We start from the raw sequence: 9,621 nt of genomic DNA on the forward strand, positions 1-9,621 counted from the left end.
TGGGGATCTGGCTTCTCTCCCTATGCTATTCCTTCAAATGCATAAGGGAAGAGGGTAGGGCATGAGGCTGAAAAGTGGCAGATAGAATCACAACCAATTATAAGGGCAAATAGACACAAAAGTTGGTAAGGACGGAGCAAAGAGAGAATTTTTTTTCTTCGGAATTGCTCAAGCCTCTGTTCCAATAAAGTATAGTCACCTGCTCTTCAGGAAAGATTCACAAATCTTTGAAATTGCAGAGAAATACTGTCACTGTATCAGGGAGAGATACCACAGAGATGCCAAAGGAATGGCCTAGGACTCAAGCACATTCAGAATATCCGATAAAGGTCTCTTGTGTTTATGAAAGAAGAATATGTAGTAGTTTTTTTCCCCTTTCTTTGGAAAGATTTTGGCATTTAATACACATTATATGATTTTTTTTCTGTCTTCTCAAATCAGGATACTATGAGGTCATACACGTAGTCATAATTTATGTAGTCATGCTAAGTGGACTCTTAATCTCATCCTCCCCTAGCCAATTATGAGCTGAATTTGGCTTTCTCTGTTCATCTAGGAGTTGCAGGGCCATTCGGGATGGCTGCACACTCATAGGAAATACGAAAATGATGCAATGAAAGCAACTTTTGCCTAGGTAGGGAGAATTAAATTCCTGCATAGTATCTTGAAAAATAGAAGAAGCAAGTTCGATAATTACCCTTTTTGTCCCCATGAACTGTGAACTTAATCAGAATAAGCACCTTCCTTTGAAAGGTATTTCTAAGGTCATTCATGAAGTAAAAGCCTCATGAGCAAACCTTTCCTAGAGCATCTATGGACAGATCAATATTAAGAGTAAAAAATTATTTCAAGAAAATCTAGATCTTCTTGCCTCCCCAAAGTAAAAATAATACTGATGCCTTGTGGACAACAGAATCAACCAAATATTATGGTCCTTGGCATAAAAGATTTATAAATCTATCTCAAACACCTAAATATTTTTGACTAGGGAAAATAATTATTATCAATAAAAATGATTTAAGAATCTATGAGTTATTTTATGCATTCATTCAACAAATACTGCTGAAAAATTACTACATGTCGTACATTCTTCCAGGTGCAAGGAACACAACACAGCAATATACAAAACATAGAACTCCATGCCCTCTTAACACTAACGGAGTTCCCTATCTCATGGTTGCTGCTGCAAAGCTTAGAGAAACATTGCCACTCTATGTTAAACAACTGTATAAGACCTGTAACAATACATTTTGTTAACCAATTTCACTTGTGGCTCTCTCTAATTTTCCTACCTTTGTTTTCTTTTTTGTTACATTTTCATTCCTTATTTTCACTTTATTTTATTTTATTGTTCATAAACTACTGAAAATTCTCTTCTGGAAAAAAGTGAAAAAAAAAATACTCACTAAGTAAATTCACTCACCCTAAGATATTACTCCTGAGCTTCGTTTGAATCAAGTTTGTCTGGATGTGCCTTCTTTGATGGCCCACAAGCATTTCAAATTATGAAGACAAAGTCAATCATCTTTTTTGCAAAATTCTATTAACTTATCACTTATGTTCCATAGACTGCTAAAGCCACCATCATCTACTAAATTGACCCAATACAGAGACTTATGTGTCATTAAATCCTCCCTTCTTTATGCAAACATATACTATCAATTCTACATTCTACACTTTTATAAAATATATACTCTTCTACTTAATAATCTCTGGCACTGTCAGGGTTAGAGACCATAGTCCTTAGTTATGTAGATGCCTGAACTATACGTCTTACTTTCCTTCATTATTTAAAAAGATAAATCCTTAAAATACGTATACACGGATTTGATCATGTCACTTCATTGTTCAATATTTCATTGAACATGCCCTGCCCTCTATCATTGGGCCTCATATTTCTCTCCAATGAAGTGTATACATTAATGTTTTGAGCTTGATGTATTATTTATACATTTTAATAACATGGTTATACTTTTTTATTAATATCTTAACTAAAATATAATTGTAAATGTATTAGAGAAGTGAGAGATTTAGAAAAATGATGATAAAAGAAGAATTTTTTTAAACTTGTCAATACGTGAGTCATGGTCACTTCCTTAAAAAAAAGGTAACTAAATTATATCAAGTTCCACTGGTGATAGTCAAGTCTAATAAATCACCTTTAAACCAACCAGCTTTTACTTTCATATCAAAGCTAAAAATAGATTGTAAGAATCAATATGTTGGGAGAAAAAGAAAAAATAAACCTAAAGAAAACAGAATAATAGCTATGTAAGATTATAGCCAATGGAGAACTTAAAAGACATTATATTTTGTAAAAGAGGGGAAAATCCATCAAGGAAACAATTTATGAGTGAAAGAAATCAAGATTATCTCATGTTCTTTTTCATTTTTCTTTTACACCTTCAATAGTAATTTTGATTCCTCAGAATTGTTCAACTGAATACATTTGGCATACACTAAATTTTCTATTATTATCCCATCAATTCACACATGTAAAGTTCATCAGGAAAAATATTACTTAATGTAATTTTGTGTTGTGGCCAACATAAGCCATATTTAAGAATAATATAGGACAAGTTGGACTCTAAATCCAGCGACTGGTTTCTTTAAAAAGACAGAGAGAAATTTGGACAAAAGGAAACAGAAGCACAGGATAGCACTATGTGACAACAGAAACAGTGATTGGAGTGATGCCTCTACAAGCCAAGAAATGTCAAGGATTGCCGGCTACCACCAGAAGCGAGGAGAGAGGCATGAAACAGATTCATTCCTAGAGGCTTCAGAGGGAACATGGCGCTGCCGACAGTTTGATTTAGCTTCCAGAACCCAGAGAATAACTTTAAACTACCCAGTTTACAGTACTTTGTTACAGCAGATGTAGGAAATGAATATAGTAATAAAATTTTGTTTATATTAACTTATTCTGAGGGCAAAAGAGGTTGTAATGACTTTGGTTACAAAAATCAGACAGATATTCTTTAGAAAAATGTGTGTATAATTTTATGTACAGGTGGATCACCAACACCCTCAAATTTATCCTCTTCTCTGCCCTAAAATGGTAAAAATAAATCAATTGAGGAGGTGATTTGTAATACTTATGTAATTAAAAAGAAGAACTGGATGGAGTAATCCAAGTGTACCAGATCCCCTTAACTTTATCCCAGTCCCACCACTACACCTGAGAAAATGGGTAAAGCCCATAAAGGTTATAGGGTTATAAACTGGGTGGGACTCAATCCCATGTCTGAGCCATTATTAATATTGTCAGAAGCTCTTTACCACTCCTTATAAAAATGGACCAAACTTCAGTCTGCTGTACTTACCTTGGAAATATTTCAAAATAAATAATTCTTAATAGACTAATTTTTTAAAGGAAGGGAGGACCTTGGAAAACATCTGCTTCATTCCTCTCATTTTAAAGACAAGAAACCTGAGATCAAAAGAGCTCAAGTGGCTTTCCTTGGTTATAATTATCATTAATAATAGATTCGTAGCTGGAACCAGCTCTCCAAACTTTCCTGAGCCTTCTTGCCCTTCCACTCCAGTGCTCATCTGTAGTGTCTGGCTTTGACCAGACACTAATAAACTTTCCCTCACCATTTTCATTTTATGAGGAGTTGTCAAATGTGTTTTCTTTTGTTTTTCTCTCAGTGAAACATCTATTTTAGTAGTCTTCCAATTACATTTTTAATATGGTAAAATATGCTTGTAGATAAATAATAAATTCAGCATAACACTTCTTTCTCTTAAGAGAATTGTAGTATTTGAACAAATGCTAGATGACAGACTTGAAGACTTGCTTTCAAATTCCTACCAGAATATTTAAGCTACAAAAAAAAGTACATGAAATAATTATATTTGTGCTTACCATCCTGGAATAATTTTTTTAACAAGTTCATGGATTGAAAGCAGCTTCTAAGGCAGAGATTAAAGATAGTTACAACCCATGTCTAGCTCCAACAGAGATGTTAGGGTAAAACATATGCACATAAATGTGATAAAACACACACACACAATATATACATACACAAATGCGCATGTATATAAATGACAGAGGTAAGACAGGCTTGAAAAACAGAAATGTTCACTTAGAAACCCACCATAAATTTAAAGTTATGATCAGTGGCCAAGTACTGGGCCAGCTTGATGCCAAGAAGAAAAATAACGGCTAAGTGAATACAATTAATCACTGTATTTACACAACTATCATTTTCCTATGTAAAGAGCTACCCTGGTGAGTGTTATAACACTTGTCAATTAGTTCTAATTAGTGTTTCTGCCTCTAAATGCTTGACTCCACTTTCAATTACAGTTGTTTACGTATCTTAACAACCACTGTACTAGATATACTGGCATAAGCTCTGATACATCTTTAAGCTTAAACTATCCAGTCACAACACCCCTCCTCAGGTAAGTAGAGCCATGCTGTTCGCTAGGTAGATGTGATAATTTCTTGGACTTGAAGTGGATATCCATGAGTGACCCAGTTATTGGCTGCCCTCATGAAGATAAATTTCTTCCCCAGATAACCCTCAAACAACTGAAATCTCCATTGAAATAATTTTGGAACAACTCAAGCTTTGACTTACTCATTCCTTGGAATATCTACAACAATTATGAGAACAGAGATTTAAAAAGATGACTGAATGAAAATACATAAGAAAGCAATTCCACATGTAATGTGCAATACGCTTTCTCCTACATGAGTATATTAGCAATAAGTGATGAATACTTAAAGAGATGAATAATGTACTTTATGTGCTTTTCTTTTTTTTTCTCACCAATAGAATCCTCCTTTTCTTGGAAGTGTCAATAGGCACAAATTTTTAAAAATTGTTTTGAAAGTGTAAATGTTTACTTTCTTTTACAGGATATATGAAAAAGTCAACTAATTCAGAAAATAAGCTTTGCACTTAATTAAATGGTAATTACCTCTGATTAGCTCTGACCCTAAGAAGTGCGTGTATGCCTACAGACTCTGCTATTTTAGTCTTGTGGAAGCTGAAGGGACAGTGTGGGGAAGAGATGGAGGTGAACAATAATTCATTCATTCTCTCAAGGATCTCAGAGTGAAAGTTTGTCAGTTGCGTAGCTGGGACTTGGTCTTTTCAATGGTTATGGGTAGTCCTGATTCCCAGTGCCTGGCCCACAACTAAGCCTGAGCACATGATCTGCCAGGAAAGACCGTAAAACTCAAACCTTCTAATGATTCCAAGAGTTCAATAAATGTGTCCTCTTATGGAAAAGGGAAAGAGAAACCCATCAATTTTATTTGGGAACAAAACTAAAATATATTCAGTAGTACCTTTTTGCATCAGAAATGCCAGCCATACTTGATAGCATATATTAATCATTGGAAACAAAAAGATTTTGTAGAAAATTGAGAAGATTCAGAATATTTCTTTCAACATCTTCGTGTGCCTATAGAACTATTCCTAGGTTCTAGCATGAAAGTTAGGAAATCAGGAACTCCTAAGGTCTGATTCTAAAAAAATCATAAGAAAACGATCTCAAGTAGGAGATGACTCATGAGAATATAACAGGTGGAAAGTGTTTCGTCATCCCTTTATGGAAACTTTTTTTATTTCTCTAATTCTTGCCTATAGCTGTTTAATACCCCTACATTTGGAGTGAAAACTTAAGTAGGGAGTAACAATTCCAATATCTTAAAGTCAAAGTGTAATATCAAGTTTGCATTGATGAGGAAACTGAATCAATAAAGGGCCATGGTCTCAAAAAGAAATTGCATGGAAAGCTGACTCACTTCAGATATATCAAAAATACTCCTAAATTTGGTTATATACTATGTTTTCATTACTTTAAAAAATATATGCAGTCAAGAAAGTTCCTTTAACATTTTCTTAATTTTTTAAAATATAGTAGGTCTTCCATATCTGTGGGTTCTATATCCATGAATTCAACCAACTGCTAATTGAAAATAGTCAGAAAAAAAATGGTGGTTGCATCTGTGCTGAACATATACAGACTCTTTTAGCTTCTCAGTATTTCCTAAACAATTCAGTGTACAGCTGTTTACACCGCACCTACATCATATTAGGTATTACCACTAATTTCGTGATTATTTAAAGAATATCAGAGGATACACATAAGATATGTACAAATACTACACCGTTTTATATAAAGAATTTAAACATCCACGCATTTTGGTATTTGCAGTGGTCCCGGAATGAATTCTCACTGATACTGAAGAAAAACTGTACAGTTCATCTGTTGAATAATAATTATTATTACCTAGAGGTCAAAGAGTCATTGGTAAAAGTACAACCTTAGTTCCTATATGAAACCCAGAAGTTATAAACATCTACTTGAAAAAATAATTGGTAGAATTTATTGATTATGGGACTATGTAGAAGGTTTTTTTTTTTTCTTTTAGGCTTATCTGTGCAGAAGTTATACAGTCACATATGATAGTTTGAGATAAGAACTTTGTTTTCTTTGATGAATAATTATAGAAAATTATGTGTAGGTTATAAATTACTGTAATAAAATTGTTAATTAGTATTGTAAATTGGATCACCCTTTTTGGAAGAAAATTTGCAATTTCTATTAAATATTTTTAATAACTATTATTTATAAAATACTCATCTCATACTAAGCACTGTTCTAAGCATTTAGTCATTCTTATAACAACTCCATAAGATAGGTACTAATATATTTTATTGAATCTAAAATGCCATCGATTGGGAGAAGTACCATTAAATTATATATTAATAGAAAAGAAAAAACTTTAAACTATACTATGTACAATATTTTCTTGTCATTTACTGTTTTTATTTTTACTCACCCAAAGAGGTCTTTTACATTTAGACTTGTTCTTTATGATGTATCCCTCTTATATACACACAAAAATTAATATATAAATTAAACCAATTGATTGAGACTTGCAACAGAGTGAATATGCCCCCTAAAATTCATATCTTGAAACCTAATCCACATTACAAAGGTATTTGGAGATGGGGCCTCCATTAGGTCATGGGGTGAACCTTCCTGAAGGGAATTAGTGCCTTTATAAAGGGAACCCCAGAGAAATCCCTTGTCCATTCTGCCATGTGATTACCCAGGAAAAAGATGGCTATGAACCAGAAAGCAGACCCTCACCAGGCACTACATCTGCCAGCCTTTATCTTGGACTTCCCAGCCTCCAGAACCATTAGAAATAAATTTCTCTCATTTATAAACCACCCAGTCTACAGTAGTTTGTTATAGCAGCCCAAATGAACTACGATAAGATTACACTTGGGGTCCAATTCTTCTTAAACATTTTTTTGACACAGAGTTAAGAATATCTATGTTTTTCTGCCAAGTGTTAGCCACTATTCTGGAAAGACTGTTGGTGATGCAATACTTCTTTGTAGAATTCTCTACCATCATTTATAGAGATTTCTTCCAGACTTCTGACACCCATTTGATGAATTTTGTTACTGGTAGGTTTTTTTTTAATTTAAATGAAGATATCAGTGGAAGTTTTTTAAACAACAACCAGGATGCATATTCCTGCTTTCAACAGTCCTTACGTGCTTTGTTGAAGAGTTACAGATGTCTAGTCACGGAATCAGTAATAACCACGGAATGTGCACGTATGTCAGCAAAGACATCAATGCCATGTTGTTTCCTGGTTGACAATAATTGTAAGATGGCATCAATGAGGAGACAGATTCCAATTTCATAAATGTTAAAATATGTGAATAAGTATAATACCAAGAGACAGAAATAATGGAACAGCTTAGTAGAGTGCTCTGTAGTCAGATTGTGCAGGTGCAGTCTGGGGACACAGCCTGGGTCTTCTACTGACTAGCTACATGACCTTGTATAGGTGATTTAACCCTTTTACTATTTAGTTAGCTCAGCAATAAAATGGGCATAATAACAGTAGCCCATTGTGGTATCATTTTGAAAATTTTAAATGGTAAAAAGCTATCTGCTTTTGGGTATTTTTTTCTATAGAAGGATTCGCAAATATACAACTATTTATAGATATAGAGAAGAGATATACATATGAAGGGCCATCATTTTTAATGTTGATAATTACAAACTCCTAAATTTCCATCAACAAATCAGTTACACAAATTATGGTGCTTGAAAGCAGCAAAATTATATATAAAGATTAAAAATAATGAAATAGGTCTACATGTGCTGGCATGGAAAAATAACTACACTATATTAAATAAAAAGGCAAGTTTTCCCCATATTTAAAATAAATACACAAACAAGCAAATGAACAATCATACATATGCATGCTTACATTCATATGGGTTTATATTTATATGAATTTTTTAAAAAGCCTAAAAGATTATTATCCAAATTTTAACAGTAGTTGTATTTGAGGGATAAAATCATCAATGCTTTGCACATCGCTCTATTTCTTCAATTTTTACATTGATTTATAAAACATTTATAATCAAGAAAAATAATATGAGGATATGTATATACAATACATATTTATTTAATTTGTACATCCATTATATTTTTAAGACAAAACAATATATACCAATAAGATAACAGGAAAATAAAGGAAATATAACTGGATCTGAACAGTAACTTTTCTGAACATGTTCATTAAAAATAAAATTGCCTTGGTCAAAACATATTTTCCTGTTGGTCAATATTGACTCTAAATATGTAAGTGTATTCCTTCAACATATTTTATTTTATTTTATTTATTTATTTTTTTCAAGACAGGGTCTCACTCTTGTCGCCCAGGCTTGAGTGCAATGGCTCAATCTCTGCTCACTACAACCTGCAACTCCTGGGTTCCAGCAATTCTCCTGCCTCAGCCTCCTGAGTAGCTGGGATTACAGGCAACTGCCACCATGCCGGGCTAATTTTTTTTTTTTTTCAATAGAGACAGGGTTTCACCATGTTAGGCTGGTTTCGAACTCCTGACCTCAGGTGATCCACGTGCCTCGACCTCCCAAAGTGCTGGAATTACAGGCATGAACCACCGCACCTAGCCCCTTCAACATATTTTAATTCTTGTTCTCTAAATCCTATAAAACATCCTATTTTATATTTAATGGAGAGTTTTCTATCCCTAACATCTGCTATCTGACTGTAGCAGACTCCCACACCTTTCTCGTAGAAACAGTCCTAATGAAAAGTATGGCCCATTTCTGAGTTCACCAGATGAAATGTGAATTCAAACAGCCACCTCTAATCACTTGCACAAGCAAGGTTTGTGAAACCCTTCTGCTCTGCCTGGACTCCTGTTTTTCCAATGTCCAGATCAAGTGGCATATAAAGCCATAACGATGTTTGATATATGGATGTTCTCAGAGTAAAGCCATGGGCCCTGTCATTAAAAACACATGTTGCATTTGTATATAATTTCCAAGCACACATTACTTTCAGGTAAGCAAAGTTCATTGCATGGAAAAAACACAAGAAATAGAAGATACAAGATGAACAGAGAGTTGAGGACCTACATTATGATTAGAAAATATTTATTTTTTTATATTAGTCCAGATTAATTCATGAAATGTTTCCTGCACTACCACTGAAGAGGAAGAACAAAACAAGAAGTTTACAATAACCTGCAGGCTGTAGCATTTCTGTATCTCTCTTTTATTAAAGCATCTTAGCTATCAACTTATAAGAAGT

The sequence above is a fragment of the Papio anubis genome, chromosome 5 (genome assembly GCF_008728515.1).
Source record: "Papio anubis isolate 15944 chromosome 5, Panubis1.0, whole genome shotgun sequence".
In the NCBI taxonomy this organism is placed as follows: domain Eukaryota; kingdom Metazoa; phylum Chordata; class Mammalia; order Primates; family Cercopithecidae; genus Papio; species Papio anubis.